The sequence below is a fragment of the Cyprinus carpio genome, chromosome B25 (genome assembly GCF_018340385.1).
Source record: "Cyprinus carpio isolate SPL01 chromosome B25, ASM1834038v1, whole genome shotgun sequence".
NCBI classification, from domain to species: Eukaryota; Metazoa; Chordata; class Actinopteri; order Cypriniformes; family Cyprinidae; genus Cyprinus; species Cyprinus carpio.
Genome location: NC_056621.1, coordinates 7,983,677 through 8,000,716, shown reverse-complemented (window position 1 = coordinate 8,000,716; position 17,040 = coordinate 7,983,677). Strand labels below are relative to the sequence as shown.

General features: G+C 31.6%; 1 protein-coding gene across 8 annotated transcripts in view; it reads left to right on the top strand.

The window, feature by feature from the left end:
* The window catches only part of lrrc4ca (leucine rich repeat containing 4C, genome duplicate a), a 212,880-nt gene that overhangs the window by 174,020 nt on the left and 21,820 nt on the right, over nt 1-17,040 (top strand). For 4 of the 8 annotated variants that reach the window (XM_042753570.1, XM_042753566.1, XM_042753565.1 and 1 more), the window contains one exon: nt 16,595-16,664. The gene's annotated coding sequence lies outside the window, so the exon portion shown is untranslated. The other 4 variants (XM_042753568.1, XM_042753564.1, XM_042753567.1 and 1 more) reach the window with 3 other exon arrangements.

Here is a 17,040-nt window from a genome sequence, read left to right as displayed (position 1 = left end):
ACTTACGGTGAGTGTCGGCCAGAGCGTATTCACTGCAACAACTTCAAGACTACAGCAGCGAGACCCCGGCTAGCCCGAAGCACTGGGGGCAGTGACTCATGTTGAGTGGGGTTTAAATTTAGACTTCATCTGTTCTCTTTCGGGTGTTTTTCTGTTACTCTCTCTCGCCCTTTCTTTCTCATTTATTATATAACCTAATTTGGCAGGGAGGACCAAAATAAAGTGCACTCTAAGGCCTAATTACCATGGACTGCTTCTTCAGCAGTTCCCCTCCTCAGCCGACTGGACGGAGGATGGTGGCGGCGGGTGGAGAGATGATTAAAGTAATATCCCGAGTTCAGTACAAATTAAGTTCAATCGACAGCATTTGTGTAATGATATTCATTACCACAAACATTTTTGGTAAGTCTCTTGTTTTGTTTACAAAAAAATAATAAAAAAATAAAAACAGCAGAAAATAGAAATTGAGGCAGGTTATAATTACCTTAAACTAAAACCATAAAAAAAAAACATGTTTGTTGCTTGAAATAAAATCTTAACTGAAAAAATGTATTTTTATTTCATTTAGTTGCCGAGAAACATTTCTAAATTGTATTAAAGTACTAAATAAAAATAAATTAAAAAACTTTAAATGCGTACATAAAAAAACCTAAAAAAAAAAAAAAAAAAATATATATATATATATATATATATATATATATATATATATAATATATATATATATATATATATAAGCAAACCAATTTAAACTATTAATTATAAAAAAAATATATAATAATAATAATATATGAATGGGGCCTATTTTTGAAGGTATTTTTTAAAACGCATTTATATTATTCTTTCAAATGTATGTATCATTTGAGCTGTAAAGTTGTTTGTTTGTTTTACTTTTATGGCACTATGTTGTCATGGTAAAGAACTATTAATTTTGAAAACACACACAAACACACACACACACACTGTAATCATGTTGCCATGCATATTGTTTACATCTTATGTCTATGGAACTGAATAGAATATTCAGTGTTAAATAGTTTTTACCATTATTAAGTATTTTACCATTTGCAAAACAGTGTTGTTATTGTTAACTAAAGATATTTAAATTAATTTCCATTAATTAAAATTAAATTTTAATTAAATATGAATATTTAACGAAAGTCTTTGAAAAAATGTTAACCAGAAATTATGTCTTTACTAACTGAATTAAAATAATAAATAAATAATACTATTTTACTAACTGAATTAAAATAAATACTAAAATTGAAATAAAAATAAAACTAAAAAAAAATAAAAAAAAATAAAAAAAAGCTAAAAATAAAAAAAAAAAATAAAAAAGCAAATAAAAATACCAAAACAAACTAAAATTGAAATGAAAGCTGAACATATAAAAATAAAAGATAACTTAAATATTAATAAATACAATAATAGTATAAGAAAAATACTTAAAATTTATAATAATAAAAAAATCAGTTTCTTAGATTTCCATTATAAGTATAATGTCACCCAGATTTATTTATTTATTTATTTTTTATTTATTTTTATTATTATTATTATTATATATATATATATATATATATATATATATATTATATATTATTCTTAATTTTTTATTTATTTATTTGCCCACCTCCATTGTTACGGGCTGAATGCCTGCACCCGCTCTGGCTCTGCCGAGGCGATTAGCGGCCAGTAGACATGTTTCTATTTGAGGAAATAATCAAGGCCGCCTGCTCTGTGCTCCTCATGGTGTAGCACCACGCTGCCTCTGCCGAACGAGCAAAATGAGGCCATGTTACATATCCGAGTCCCCTCGCCTCCGGCAGCTACGTGCATGGGGACCCGTGTGTTGATGCGTCAGAAAGCAAAGGACCCAACACCAGCATCAGGTGAGAGTTTGCTAGAGGATGCACCAAAGCAGCACTGGTGTCACTTTAATTATTCTCCCTCTGTAAACTTAAGTTCAGAACTTGCTTGATTACTACAGGGAAAGTTCCTCCGTGCTGGGTAGAGCAGCGGCGATTATTTTTAACATATTACTTTTTCTGCCACTCTCCAGAACCTCCCCGATGAGATCTTTGCTCTGAAAGAATTGGACATTTTTGCTCATTAAAAGTGGCGGCGAGTAAAGACTCCAAGCTTAAGCCACGGGTGTTGCTCAATGGACTTTCCATTTGTTTTGGGAAGTATCTTCAACTTTTTTTGGTCCTGTGGACTTATAGAACATAAACTCAAAAAAAAAACAAAAAAAAACCTTTTAACACTTTGATTGAGTTTGTCTACTGTTTTTGGAAAGTTTTTATACACCATTGTTGCAAAAATATTATTTCAGTTTAAAATGACTGTTTTCTATTTGGAATATTTAAAAATATAATTTATTCCTGTGATGCAAAACTGAATTTTCAGCATCATTACTCCAAGTCTTCAGTGTCACATGATCCTTCAGAAATGATTTAATATTCTGATTTGCAGCTCAAGAAACATTTCTTATTATCGATGTTGAAAATAGATAGTGCTTAATATTTTGTGGTTTTGTGGATTTTTTTTTTCTTGCTTTAATGAATAAAGAGTTATATATATATATATATATATATATAAATATATATATATATATATATATATATATATAATAAAACTAACAGTATATAAATAATAAGTCCATGCTTAATAAAAGCATTGATTTTTTTTTTTTTTTTTTTTTAATTACTGACCCTAAACTTTTGAATGCCAGTGTATATACATATATCACATGATCATTATCTTACTTTTTTCTGAATATATGCAATTTTAACCTAAAATCAAATTATGTATTATGTCGCAGATAAGATGTTTTTAATATTTTTGGAAGGTTAACTTTTTCTTTCATAGCTAGCTTTCTATTTACCCTAAACACAACACAATAAAACAAAAAAAAAAAAAAAAACAAAAAAAAAAACAAATAACAAAAACAAATCAAGAATACAAGTACAAGTACAAATAATATGAATATGAATATGAACAAGAATAAAATATTATCATATTTTTTTGCATCATGTGTAAAAAAATTTTTTTTTTTTATGTACAAAAATATTGTTCACATCATGTGCAATCAGTGTCATATTTTGAGATTGAAACTCTGGCAGCGTGTGAAAAATAAAAATCTTTACCTGAAAGCCCCCCAAAATTATAAAGATGTGATCTTCATGTAACAAAAAGGGAAAGAAATGTATTATTAATAAAATGTAAAGAACTGAGTCAACTTTTGAGCCATAAAAGTCCTCATATCTGGAAAAAAAAAAAAAAACTTTTACTTGATTAATTAAGTTGTTTGCTAATAGAACTAGCAGTAGCTATTGCGAATAACCAGGAAAGTACTAGATTTTGCTCTTTGAGACCGAGCCACATGGGATACAACAAGATCTAGGTTTTTCCATAATAAGGCAAAGTGTACTAGTGGGCTCTTAATGAGCCGTCCCAAGGAGCACATGTTGAGGCCTGATGGGACTGTGGATTGATTATGGAGCACCAGGGCTTTCATTTGCTGCTATAATTGAGTTTGAAATGAGAAGGAGGACACCTATTGAGGAGGCTCTGAGAAAGTGCAACTATTTAGGATGAGAGACATCGAGCAACAGTTCCCTCCTCGAGATCAAGACGGCCGAGAGCGGGAGTGAATAATCCCGGGAGACTCCGGCGCCTTCACAGTCTCCAGTGTAATTCCATCGAGGCTCTCTCCACATCACTCTTCACTTTCCATTTCTAGATGAAAAATAAATAACCTCTTCAGACAGACCTCCTCTCGCACTGAAAGCCGCCGCAAAAAGACCTGCTCTCTTTCACTAGGCGTCCACCACCTTTCTTCCCTGAACACCACTATCACTCCCCATCTCTATCAGCTCTACTCTCGCTCTCATTTAGAGTCACTCGCACACAACACATCTTTCTTTCTCAGACACGGGCTGGAGGTCAGGATTGGGAAGGCTGGTTTTGTAATGTATTCCAGTGCAAGCTGTAAAATGTCATTTGTAAGTTTTTTGTGTTTGTGGTGGTTCAGACCAGAGTATGTAAGTGGTAAAATCAGAGCTGATTGAAGGCACAAAACTTGATTCTTTGGTTTCTTTTAGAACTATTTTCGAGGCGGAAAGGAAATATATGAACTGTTTGGCCGAATGTTCAAAAGTTTAGGGTCAGTACTTTTGTTTTTAAATGCTTTTTAAAGAAATGAATATGTCAAAATGGCACTTGTGATGTCAAAAAAAAAAAAAATGTTTCTACGTCAAATAAATGCTGTTCTTTTATTTATGAATCAAAGAATCATCAAACAAAAATCTGTCAAGTAACTAGATTATAATTGATTAGATATAAGCAAATCAATCAGCATATTAGAATGATTTTGGTAGATTTATGTGACACTGAAGACTGGAGTAATGATTTGCCATCACAGGAATAAATTACATTTTAAAATATAATAGAAAGCAATTCTAATACTATTTCACAATATTACAGTTTTTATTGGATTTGAACATAAGAGATTTATATATATATATATATATATAAATATATATATAGAATAATATATATTGGACCAGACCCCCAAATTTACACCATATTAGCTTCTTGATTATTAAACAGTTGTATAAAATTTGAAGCAGACAGCAATTCAGTTGTTGTTAAAACAAATTGCGTTATTTATTCTTTTTTTTTTTTTTAAGTCGTAGTTTTTTGTCTTTTGATAATTTTCCTTTAAATTTAGTAAATATTACAAAACATCATGTTAATTAATGTACGTCTGTTTTATTTTTATTATGACTAAAATTACATCTGTTTTTATTTAATGAAAATATTTTTTCCTTTCCTTTTTTTGCATCCTTAAATTTGTTTCATGATGCTAATTTTCATCTTATTGATAACAAAATATTTTTCTTTTCTTTTCTTTTCTTTTCTTTTCTTTTCTTTTCTTTTCTTTTCTTTTCTAAAATCTCAGTGTTGTTTTGGACCCAGTTTACTTCCTCTGTATGGACATTTTTATTTTATTTTATTTTATTTTATTTTATTTTATTTTATTTTATTTTATTTATTTTGCTCCACATTAATAATAATAATATTAATAATAATAAAGTATGAAATATTCACACTTTTTGCATAATTTATTGCAAAATTACAGATTGATTGGAGAAGGTGTACAAAAATATTCTTCTCAAAAATGGTATTTACATTATCTTTTGTGTAATTGTGCTTACAGTATATTTATCTATTTCACTCAAAAAAAAAAAAAAAACAAAACAAAGGATAACAATCTGGTTTAGAACTACAACAGGACAAGTAAATGGTAACAGTTGTATTTTTTTGTGTGTGTGAGCTATCTCTTTAAGAACACACTTCCTCACATTTCATATTTTATTGTTACATGTATCCCATTTCTCCTCAACCTGGCTGGAGGTGCTCTTTGATACTGTAAGAAGAATGACCTGAGCAAATATTTATAACCTGCCTGATGGCCTAACTTGCCTGCCGTGGCTTGTTCCCCAGTTTAGGGTTTCTTAAGGTGCACCTGCATTGCTTCTTTCTGCAGTCATCCATTACAGAAGGTACAGAGCAAGCGAGGGCTGCTTGACTGATCTATGAGCCAAGGGCAGAGGCTCTTACGCAAATAGATTCAGCCTATGGCCATATATCAGATTAACTCCCCGGCAAATGCAGAAGGACCCAGCAAATTTAACTTGAATAGACTGACCCTCTTGTTTTGTCTCCTCCAGGAAGCATCTCAGAATTGCTGCTGCTCTTTTATCACCCAAAGTCCGGCCCGCGGCTTGTTTGTGAACTCATGCGCAGATGATAGTGGACTTGGACTATGTTTACAGGCGGAGGGGATGGTTTGCGTTGTCATGGTATCAGTGTTATCATGAAGCTTTACTGCTCTGATGGCTTTGTGATTGGACGCTGTGGAAGCTCTCGCTGTAGGAGAATGCTGGAAGCTTAGCTTGACTGACTCTGAAATCTTCCGTAGAAAAGTGGACGTGACTGCTGAGGCACAACAGAACAGTGACAGTTTGCCTATAGTCACTGTTAAAGTGAACAAGTATAAATAGTACATTTAAGTCAAATTACTGTATTAAAAAAAAAATAATAATATATGATAATTGCACAATCTACACTGCGATAGTTAACAAATGGATAATGGGTGACCTGAAAGGGTTTTCATATATTTATTTATTTATTTATTTATTTTTTTTTATTTTTTTATTATTTATTTATGTACCATTTATTTATTTTAGTTTTACGTTTGTTTAGTTTCTTTATTTTTTATGGTTTTGTAGTTAAAAATTTTGTTCCCAATCCATTATCGTACGCACGCGCGTGCGTCCTGCCTACCTGTATGTATGTGTGTATTATATATTATATATATATATAATATATATATATATATATATATATATATATATATCTATCTATATAGTATTATTATTATTATTATTATTATTATATTATTAATATTATTATTATTATTATTATTATTGATTAATTAATTTATTTGGTTGTTTGTTAGTGGGGTTTTTTTTTCAGATTATTGTCTATGTTTGTCTTTTTAACAGTCTTCCTGTTTCCCATTTTTATGTTTAATGCAGGCAGGTTGTGAAGGTTGCAAGTTTTATAATATACCGTGCATCGAAAACTAAAATTAATCTGTGGCCATTGTTATTTAAATGTCCGGAAAATGTGTTTTAGTTAGGTTATTTGTTTCCCAAGTTTTTTTTTTTTTTTTTTTTTTTTTTTTTTTTTGAAGTTGTTTTCATTTATTTAGTTTTTGTTAACAGTAGCACTCAATATCACTGGGGCTGTTCCTTTAAGAATAGATTCAGCTGGTCTTAGATCAGAGGAAAAGAGGGCATTTTATCCTGAATAATGGTCCTGACAGACTGCTTTTCTTCCCAGGGAGTGCAGTCATGGCCACTGAAGCGTGCTGTGTTCACCCCCTCATCGTCTGGCACTTTTTCCCTCCATCGTTCTAGAGGAAACAGAATAAAGAAGGGAAGTGAGTGATTTATAGTGCTCTCTGATGTATCATCAACATTTTTGGGGAGTATTTACCTTTTTTTTTTCTGCGTATGGTAGAAGCGCAATCCCCCACCCTCTCTCATCATAATTATTGTCATTTTCATCAGCATTACCACAAGAGATGATGATTATCTTCATCTGTGTCACAAATAAGCCGGATAGTGTGAGTTACTGGTATCAATCACGCTGTAGAGGAGCTGACAAGTTCGTTTAAGGCATATGAGCAATTGTTCCTGCTTTGCTGATGCTAAATGCTACTCTGACTGGTGCATTGCACATCTCTAGCTCATCTGACTCTTCTTCGGATAAATGTCATTGTCTCTTGCTGATTCCTAAATTTGCTTAAAGTTCAACCAGAAATGAAGGTTCTGTCGCCATGTATTTATCCTCATGTCATTCCAAACCTGTGTGATGTTCTTTCCTCTGTCTCATACTGAAGTGTTCTGTACAGTTAAAGTGAATGGTGACTAGGAACTGTCAAGCTCAAAAAATGAACAAAAAGGCTCCATCATAACAGTAATCCATACAGGACTTTACTGAAATCTAGATCAGTGATGACTGAAAATCTGCCCCTTTTCTATAGTGGTTGATTCATATTTTATACTGTTTGAATATGCCCAAAATAACATGCATATGGACATATTTATAATTTGCTGCATTATAAATGGTTGGGGCACAAGAATCAATTAAATGTGGCATCATTGACATTGAATCTGATGTGGCACGCTTTGACACACCTTATATGCATATATGCAAATTTAAGTGAGATTTGATTTAATCAGCTTTTAAACTTGTTTTTCACTCACTCACTCAAGTCATTATATAAAATAATTTAAATTTAGCACATGAGCAGTCATATCATTATAGCATTTATTAATCATTTGAATTAGCGTTTATGTGTCTTTTTATATTTTCAGTATTCATTTTTATTTTATAAATTTTTCTGTGCTTATACACACTCACATTTAGCACATGAGCAGTTTTAGATTTATATCATTATAGTATTTATTAATAATTTTAATTAGCTTTTATTTTTATATATTTTCAGTATTCATTTTTATTTTTATTTTATACATTTTTTGTGCTTATACACACACTCACACATACACGTGTGTGTGTGTATGTGTGTATATATATATATATATATATATATATATAATATATATAATATTAATATATATATATATATACATATACATATTGTTAGCTGTTGTTTGTTTTTCTATTTCGAATTTTTATAATTAATAAGCAATCACTTTTTTAAGTTTTTCTTCTAATAAATACATAATACTTCCAACAAACAACAATTATTATTATTAATTAATTAATTAATTTATGATTTTTTATTTTAGTTAACACTAACAAAACTGTGCATGAGCCATATGCTACTTTTATGATATTGTTTGCCTTTTTTCAAAGAAGATAGAAAGTCATACAGGTTTACAATGAAATGAGAATGAGTAAACGATCACATAGTTTACATTTTTGGCTGAACTATACCTTTACATTGTCAATCTCATTCTTTCTCCTCTCAGTTTCCAGTACTGAAAGCATCTAAATTGGTTTCAAATCAGAATGTAAGAGCAACACCTTCTAAAACCCTTGCAATGATCTACCATCTAGCTAGCGTTGCATTTATGTAAGATTTGCAAGCGCAAACATTTATCTGACACTTAACACTTTTGATTCAGCCAAACAGCATTACTCATTTTACATTGTAGTGTGTAGATTTTGCTTCTTGGCACAACATCAGCACGTCTCGAATTAACTCAGTCATTAACTCTACAGATACCTGTATGAGCACTCTGCTTTTAGCTGATATCCAAAATCCTCTTAAGAAAAGCGAGTTGCAGCATCAGTGTTGTGCATATACTGAATTCTCTCTTATTCTGAAATGCCAGCTTTCTGACTTTGTGCAATACCTTGATTGAGCGTGTGGAGGGACTCACTTCAGTGTTTGTTGTTCTGTGTCAGTTGTGCGGTTACAGAAGCTTACATGCTCTAGGAGCCGTTAATCTCTCGGACTACGGCACTGATCAGCTTCCACCGCAGCAGGAAGTCTGGATCCAGAGGTGTTTTGCTAGAACAACAAGAAGATTTATAAGAAGAATAAAAAAAAAAAAAATAACTACTCAAAGAAATAGTAATAAAAAAAATCTGAACAACTATTAACCACCATCACACCAAACAATCTTTCTTTCATCATCAGAATAGATTTGGAGAAATGTGTTTTTACATCACTTGCTCACCAGTGGATCCTCTGCAGTGAAAGAAGCACACCCACATCAGAATGAGAGTCCAAACAGCTGATAAAAACATCACAATAATTCACAAGTAATCCACATGACTCCAGTCCATCAGTTAACGTCATGTGAGGTGGAAAGCTGCGTGTTTGTAAGAAGCACATCCACAATTTTGGTCCATAATCCATAATAACGTTTCCTCCAGTGAAAAAGTCCATCCCCTCTTGTCCTCTTATATTAAAACCCACAGACATATTTGTTTAGAGCTGTTTTTGCTTATAAGCAGTGCTTGATCTATGCATATTTCTTTTTTTTTTTTTTTTTTTTCACTGGAGAAAGCTATATTATTAATAGAGGATTTGTATTTTGTTTGGAAACAATTTTAAAAACATCTTAACGATGGATTTGTTGCTTACAAACATGCAGCTTTTTGCTTCAGACGATGCTAATTGATAGACTGGAGTGGTGTGGATTACTTGTGGATTACTGTGATGCTTTTATCAGCTGTTTATCAGCTTCATTCTGACGGCACCCATTCACCGCAGAGGATCCATTGGTGAGCAAGTGATGTAATGCTAAATTTCTCTAAACCTGTTGTGATGAAGAAACAAATTCATCTACATCTTGGATGGCTTGAGGGTGAATAAATTCACAGCAAATTTTAATTTTTAGGTGAACTGTTACTTTAACCTCCCATTTGGGTCAAGCTAATCGTTCCTTTGCTGTAGGTGGTTTGGTTATAAAACACACACTTGTAATTTCATTACAGAGTTTGCTTTGATAAACACTGGTTGTGAGTTCAAGTTAGTATGTTAGTGGAAGTGCACATGCAGCAGTTAGCCTGTTGCTAGCATGCCGTACACATCTTTCCACTCTATTGCCCTGATCAATAGCCTCATTTTCTCCAGGTCTTGCTTTGCACTACTGAAGGTTAAGAGGTTTGGAATGGTATTGATCAGGGTATTCACACACCATCTGTCAAGGCCATTAACATGATGATATGTCATTGGAAAGAGCCACTTTTTATGCTGATTTGGAATCAGTTTTGTGATTGTGATTTGTGATTCCAGGAAGGTGTTTTAATCCTAACTGATTATACATCAGTATAGAACAAGATTTTTCTTTGGTTTCCACTAATGCTGTTAACCTTCAGTTGACATCTACTGTAGCAGTGGTTGCATCTATCTGGTGCTATTTTGAGATGCTAATTTATGCATACACTGAGTACAGATGCTTTTCAGAAAAAAAACAACAACAAAAAAAAAACACTTTCCTCTGTACACTTTTGAACTATTTAATTCGTCCTTGCTGAATAAAAGTATTAATTTCTTCCAAAATGATATGTAGTATATACACATATAGGATAATTCTGTCATGTTTGTCATTTCCGCCACACATCAAATTATGTTTTGTTAGTTGCAGGAAAGACATTTTAGAAACATTTTTGGAAAGCTAATTTCATAGCTAGCATTGCTTTTTTTTTTTTTTTTTTTTTTTTTATCCCAAATACAATAATAATAATTAGAAAATAATTTAAAAGTGTGAAGTATTTTCACTCTTTATGCATAACATAAACTACATTTACCTTGGTTTTTATTGATTTTTACACACGCAGGACAGTTGTTTTAATCATATATATATATATGCTATAATCATAACATGTATATAATTTCCTCATATAAAAAACAACACCCCGCTCATATTTTTCCACACACACACGCATACATACAAACAAACACACATAAAAATAAATAAACAACACCACTTATATACCACCAATTACAACATGTCAGAAATAGTGATACAACTATTAATTACAATTACTGCATCCATAATATAATAATCTGAATATAGATTAATTAGAATCTCAAATCCTCACAGTGTGAATGTGATTGGACCAAATTGAAACCGTCTGGGGTGCTTTCCTTATTATTCCTTTTTAATATTCTTTAATGATCAGCATGCTGTATCATTAAAATCCAACAGCCCAAAAAAAAAAAAAAAAAAAAAAAAAAAAAACAAAGTAAAAAAATAAAGATCAAGCAAAGCAGAACTAGAAATAAGATAAGACAAAATACACAAAAAAAATAAAAAAAAAATTCTTCCTAATCAGTCATGCTCTAGAGTGTGTTTTTGAACTAGCTATAATTTTGGGGATAATAAAGCAAAAAAAAAAAAAAAAAAAACATAAAAAACTGGTCTTATTGGAAGAACTTATCGGTTTGTTAATAATGCTCCTCCTCGGAATGACTTTCCCTTACCAAGCCTCAACGTTGTGAAGGACAAAATTTGATTTGTATTTTAAAATTTTATTTTATTTTATTTTATTTTATTTTATTTTCAGCCTACAACCATCTGTCTCCATTCTGGAAAGTAACGCCCAATTTTTTTTTTGATCCAATCAATAGAGATGGATAAAATAGTCCCGCCAAACTTATTTTCTTAATAGTTGTCCGTTGTGTCCAGGGTTTATTATAGATTTATTAAAAATACATTAAGAAAGTAAAATGTGCACGTTGTGTCCAGGGTTTATTATAGATTTATTAAAAATACAGTAAAAAAAACATTGATATTGTGAAAAAAAGTTTTTTTATTTGTTTTTTTTTTTTTGTCGTTTAAAGTGCAGTTTATTCCTGTTATGGCACATTTTCACCATTATAAGAAACATTTCTTATTATTATCATTGCTGAAAAAAAAGTTTTCTCCTTAAACTTTATACATATACATACATATATATATAAATACACAATAACGAGAAATGGACGAGGATTAAGTAAAGGTAGCCGTGAGCTGAGATATATTATGGTTGGAGTCATCGAAGAAGACACACGCTCTCTCTTCTCTACCTTTACGTGATTGCCGATTACATCTACCCTATGTTCATCTCTGAATTTTCCTCAACAATGACCTCACACCGTACAGATTAAAAAGACATCTACACCATTATAATAATAATCAAGGGTAACGTATTCTGACCCTACAGGTTCAAATCCAAGCCTCTGAGCATTGTTTCCCGTTGACCGAAAGGCCAAGGTCCAGGTTACGCTGAACAACAAAGAGCTACAGGTTCAAATCAAAAAAACAACACACATTCAAAAAAAAACTAAGTCCACACTACACTGAACAAAAAACAGCTCCAGGTTACGCTGAACAACAAAGAGCGAAAGAAAGAGAAGGAAAACAAACAACAGAGCGTGATCAAAACAAGGTGGACCATAGTGCATAGAGAAATGAGCTTGCTGCATTTGCACTCTCCCAATCGCGGTTGGTGTTTTGATGCTTACTCACAGCAGCAGTTAAAGATAAACGGGCTCCAAAGTGGCGTGTGTCAAAACCAACATGGGGAGCATGATGGAAAAGGATTTATTCGATGGTCGGGTCAGGGATTATGGACCCGATAAGCAGGCAAAAGGGACGGGATGTGTGGGCAGGAAGGGTGGATTGTGGGATATTTAGAGACGGACACTGAGACTCAGAAACTCTGTTGTTATTTGTTTGATTCATTAAGCATATATGTATTTTTAATTTTATTCAGAGTTGGTGTTAAAGGGGTCATTTCATCTGATCTTTTCATGTGCACTTGAAAATGGGCAACTGTAGCTTTAAGAACTCAAAGCTCCTTCCCAGTTTAAAATATGCATATATGTATTTTTAATTTTTCCTCCTGAGATCCACTTTAAATAAAAAACAAAAATAATATTAAAATTTGAATGTATATATAGTAAAAACTATATTATATTAAAATAGTAACATATATACAGTCTAAAATAAATGTAAATTATAATAACTAAATAGCGTACAGAGTGTATATACAGTAAAAACAATAATATGCATACATCATATATAAATTATAGAATAAATTCAGATATATATTAATATATAAATACAATATATTTAATCCTGAGATCCATTGAAGGTCATACAGTTTTATGAATATTTTATGAATATTTAATTTGTAATAAAACCTAAAAAAATATAAATTACTATTATAGTATGTAAAAAAAATTTAAAAGGAAACTAAATGTATGTATAGGTGATCTTCAGTATACTCACACACACACACACACAAACCACACACACACCCAACACACACATTTTTTTTTTTTTTTTGCTTATAGTGTGTGTATATATGTGTGTGTGTATCTAGATGTGTGTGTGTGTGCTGTGTGTGTGTGTGTGTGTGTGTGTGTGTGTGTATACATTGCTTTATGGCTATTTGGGTGTTTCAATTTAATCCACAACATCCTTATCAAATTTAAACACATATGAAAACTAAACTAATTATAACACAAATTAACATCTAGCATAAAAACTCGAACAAATAACACTACCAAACAAGAGGATGGAAAATTCCATATAGAACACTATGCAAACAAGAAAGCAATTATGAGAATAAGAATTAATGATCTTACTGTGGCGCTCATGATAGCAATTGTGAGTCTAAGCATTAAGGAGCTTGATTATGGACTCACTTTTTTAGTGTCAAAGCTGCAAGAATATTTGAAGTCTAAAGTCGATCAAACAAATGCAACCAACCAAAACCAACAAAAAAAAAAAAAAAAAAACACAAAAACATTTTCTCACCCATATAAAGAAAAAGATATAGGTATCACATCAGTTTGCTGAGTGGATCTGGACAGTTATTGGAAAGAGGCATGAAATCAAAGTCTCTAACTGACTAAAATCAGATCTGTTTCCCAGCTCTCACCTATTTAGAGAGAAAGAGATAGATCTATTAAAAACAACTATATTTTAGAGTCTGAAATATTATCTCAAAACCAAACCAACCAATCAAATCAAACCTTGCCGGCTTCTAAAATCCAAAAAACAACTTAACATACATACAGATATCATACCATCCAATCAAATCAAAGCTTGCCGGTGATATCCTGATCAAGACTCAATAACATCCATACCCCATCAAATCAGAAGTCTTGACCGGTTTAACTGCCCTCTGAAGACTGCTCATGAGAGATTCAGTCAGTGTAACCAAAGGTCAATATATTTTTCTCTTTTTTATAAAAATAAGAAAAACCCCCCCTAAGAACACCTCACAAGAGATACACACATCATAACTCAAGGTCTCGTTATGCTTGTGCGTGTTTGTGTATCACGCGTCTCTTTCTCTCCACATTATTAGTCTCAGTCTCTCTCTGTATTATATAAGACTTCCTGAAAAGCATCCTATCTAGAGTATGCAGAAGAGCATTATGCATTACATTTTCTGGGACAGGAGGAGCGGGGCATTAGTGCAGATGAGAACATATTGTACTGCAATTTAGACAGAAAAAGCCCACATATATTTGGAGAAGAGTATGCAGAAGAGCATTATGCATTACAGTATGTTTAATTTCCTTTATGTTTGTTTGCATAATTATAGTCATAAGCAGTTGTGAATGTGTGTGGGGTTAGATACATGCTCACGTTTGACTACCTGGAATTTATATTGATCTACGAATGTTAAATATAATAATTATATTGATCATATTGATATGCAGCCAGTTTGAGTTAGTTTGAAATTGAGGTTGAAAAGATGAAAATTATGGTTTCTTTCCATCCAAAATAAATTGAAACAAACTACAATCTTTAACATATTATGAAAACTATGCCATTTTAAAGTCAATGAAACTTAAAACCATCTAAACTAAATAGAATGAAAATAGAAGTAGTCATAGTTTCGCCCAAAAGTAAATGTAAATTTGTTTTTCTTGTTTTTTTGGACAAAAATATCAAAGGGCGACAAAATAAGCTCAAACAAATAAAGTCACAATTTTTTTTAAAATACACTTACATAAATATCAGCATAGACACGTAATATAAATCAATATTAATTTGGTAATTTGAATCGGTATTAGCATTTTGGTAACAAAAAGTGGCATATGCGTTTTTTTTTTTTTTTTTTTTTTTTTTTTTTTTAGCATTCAGAAATAATTGCTTAAGAATTAAAGTTTAGCAGAGACTGACTGTAAATTCCAAGTCTTACTATTAAGGTTTTTTTTTTTTGCTCCTTTTAATCATAATTTTACGGTTCTCATTCACTGAAAAAAAAAAACAAACAAAAAAAAAAAACACTAAAAAAAATTTTTTTATGCTTGTATCATATTTATGCAGATTTTCAAATGTAGTAATTAGTAAAAAAGGGAGTCAGTTAGTTGGTTAGAGTTAGTGAAAATAAATAAAAAAAATAAAAAAACAATAACATTAAATTTTTAAATTTATTATAAAATAAATACATACACCTCTCACACCAACAACCAATATCAGTATTTTTCTTTAAAAAAATAAAAAAATAATAATAATTAAAATAAAACGTGTTTTCTATTATTTTTAATCGATATCTGTAGTATATTATGTATTTATATTTAAGTAACTATAATTAAAATCCTTGTCTTTTTTCAGGAGCTCAAATCCAAGAATAAAATAAAATAAAATAAAATAAAATAAAATAAAATAAAATAAAATAAAATAAAATAAAATAAAATAAAATAAAATAAAATAAAATAAAATAAAATGGGAAAATTCTTCATTTTAAACTGGTATGACGTATTTGGTGTCAATGACCATGCTAAAAAGTTTTTTTTTTTTTTTTTGCAAGGAGAAATTTTATAAATAACAAAGCCAAATATTTATTTATTTATTTATTGCTAGTTCAATTTTTTTATAATGGATGGTGATTAGATAGATAGATAGATGGATGGATGGATGGGTGAGATCAGATGATGGATGGATGGATGGATGGATGGATAGATAGATGGATGGATGGATGGATGGATGGATGGATGGATGGATGGAAAGATAGATAGATAGATAGATAGATAGATAGATAGATAGATAGATAGATAGATAGATAGATAGATAGATAGATAGATAGATAGATGTAAATGAGAGTTAACAATCTGGTCAGAATATTCTGTTTCCTAAAATATCTCTTTGAAAATTATATATATATAAAAAAATGACTATCCACTTACCAGAACCACTTAGACGTGAGAAACGTAAGGATCAAACAGAAATGCTTCTGCTTGTTTAGCAGCGGTGGTGTCTGAGTCATCTCCTCTGCTCAGGAAACTGTGAACATTTTGTAGCCGGTCATTATGAACAAGTCCAAGTGGGGATTTCTCACATTGACGTTTATATTAAGCACATCTATTATTTGGAACCGCTTGAAGTTAGTCAGTAGAAAATAGGTTGGCCTCTAGTTTAATAGGTTTGCAAACAAAAGCTTTGTTCCCTTTTTTAGCATTTGGAGCCGGAGAAAGCGACAGGATCCAAGTGGTTTGTAATTGTAACATGGCTGTTCTTCTCTTTTGTGTGCACAGGGCGAAGCCAGCTAGAGAAACCAAGCGTGAAGATGTCCAGAAACTGCTGGCACTGTGGAACACTCGGCAGGTGAGTGTACAGGAACAGGTTGTGAGGAACACACTTTGGCTGATTGGAGATCAGGCACCGAGCCCCGTCTGAAGATGGGATTGGATGTGACATACAGTACACAAGCTGATGTAAGAACCATCTCGTTGGAGAGGAAGGTAGATGAGATCAAACAGGACTGAATTACAATTAGTCCATGTGTCTTAGTTCTCAAGATAGTCATTGTATATTATAGTTCAACCATCTCAAACATTTGCTCCAGCATATTTTGATTCAAGATAAACTCTGATTTTGTTTTAACAATTATGTGCTGAAATCATCAGAAATAGATTAGTTATGACTGTAGTTTGTGAAGCTCCGCCGTTTTCTCCAGCATAATTTCAGACTGTAATCAGCA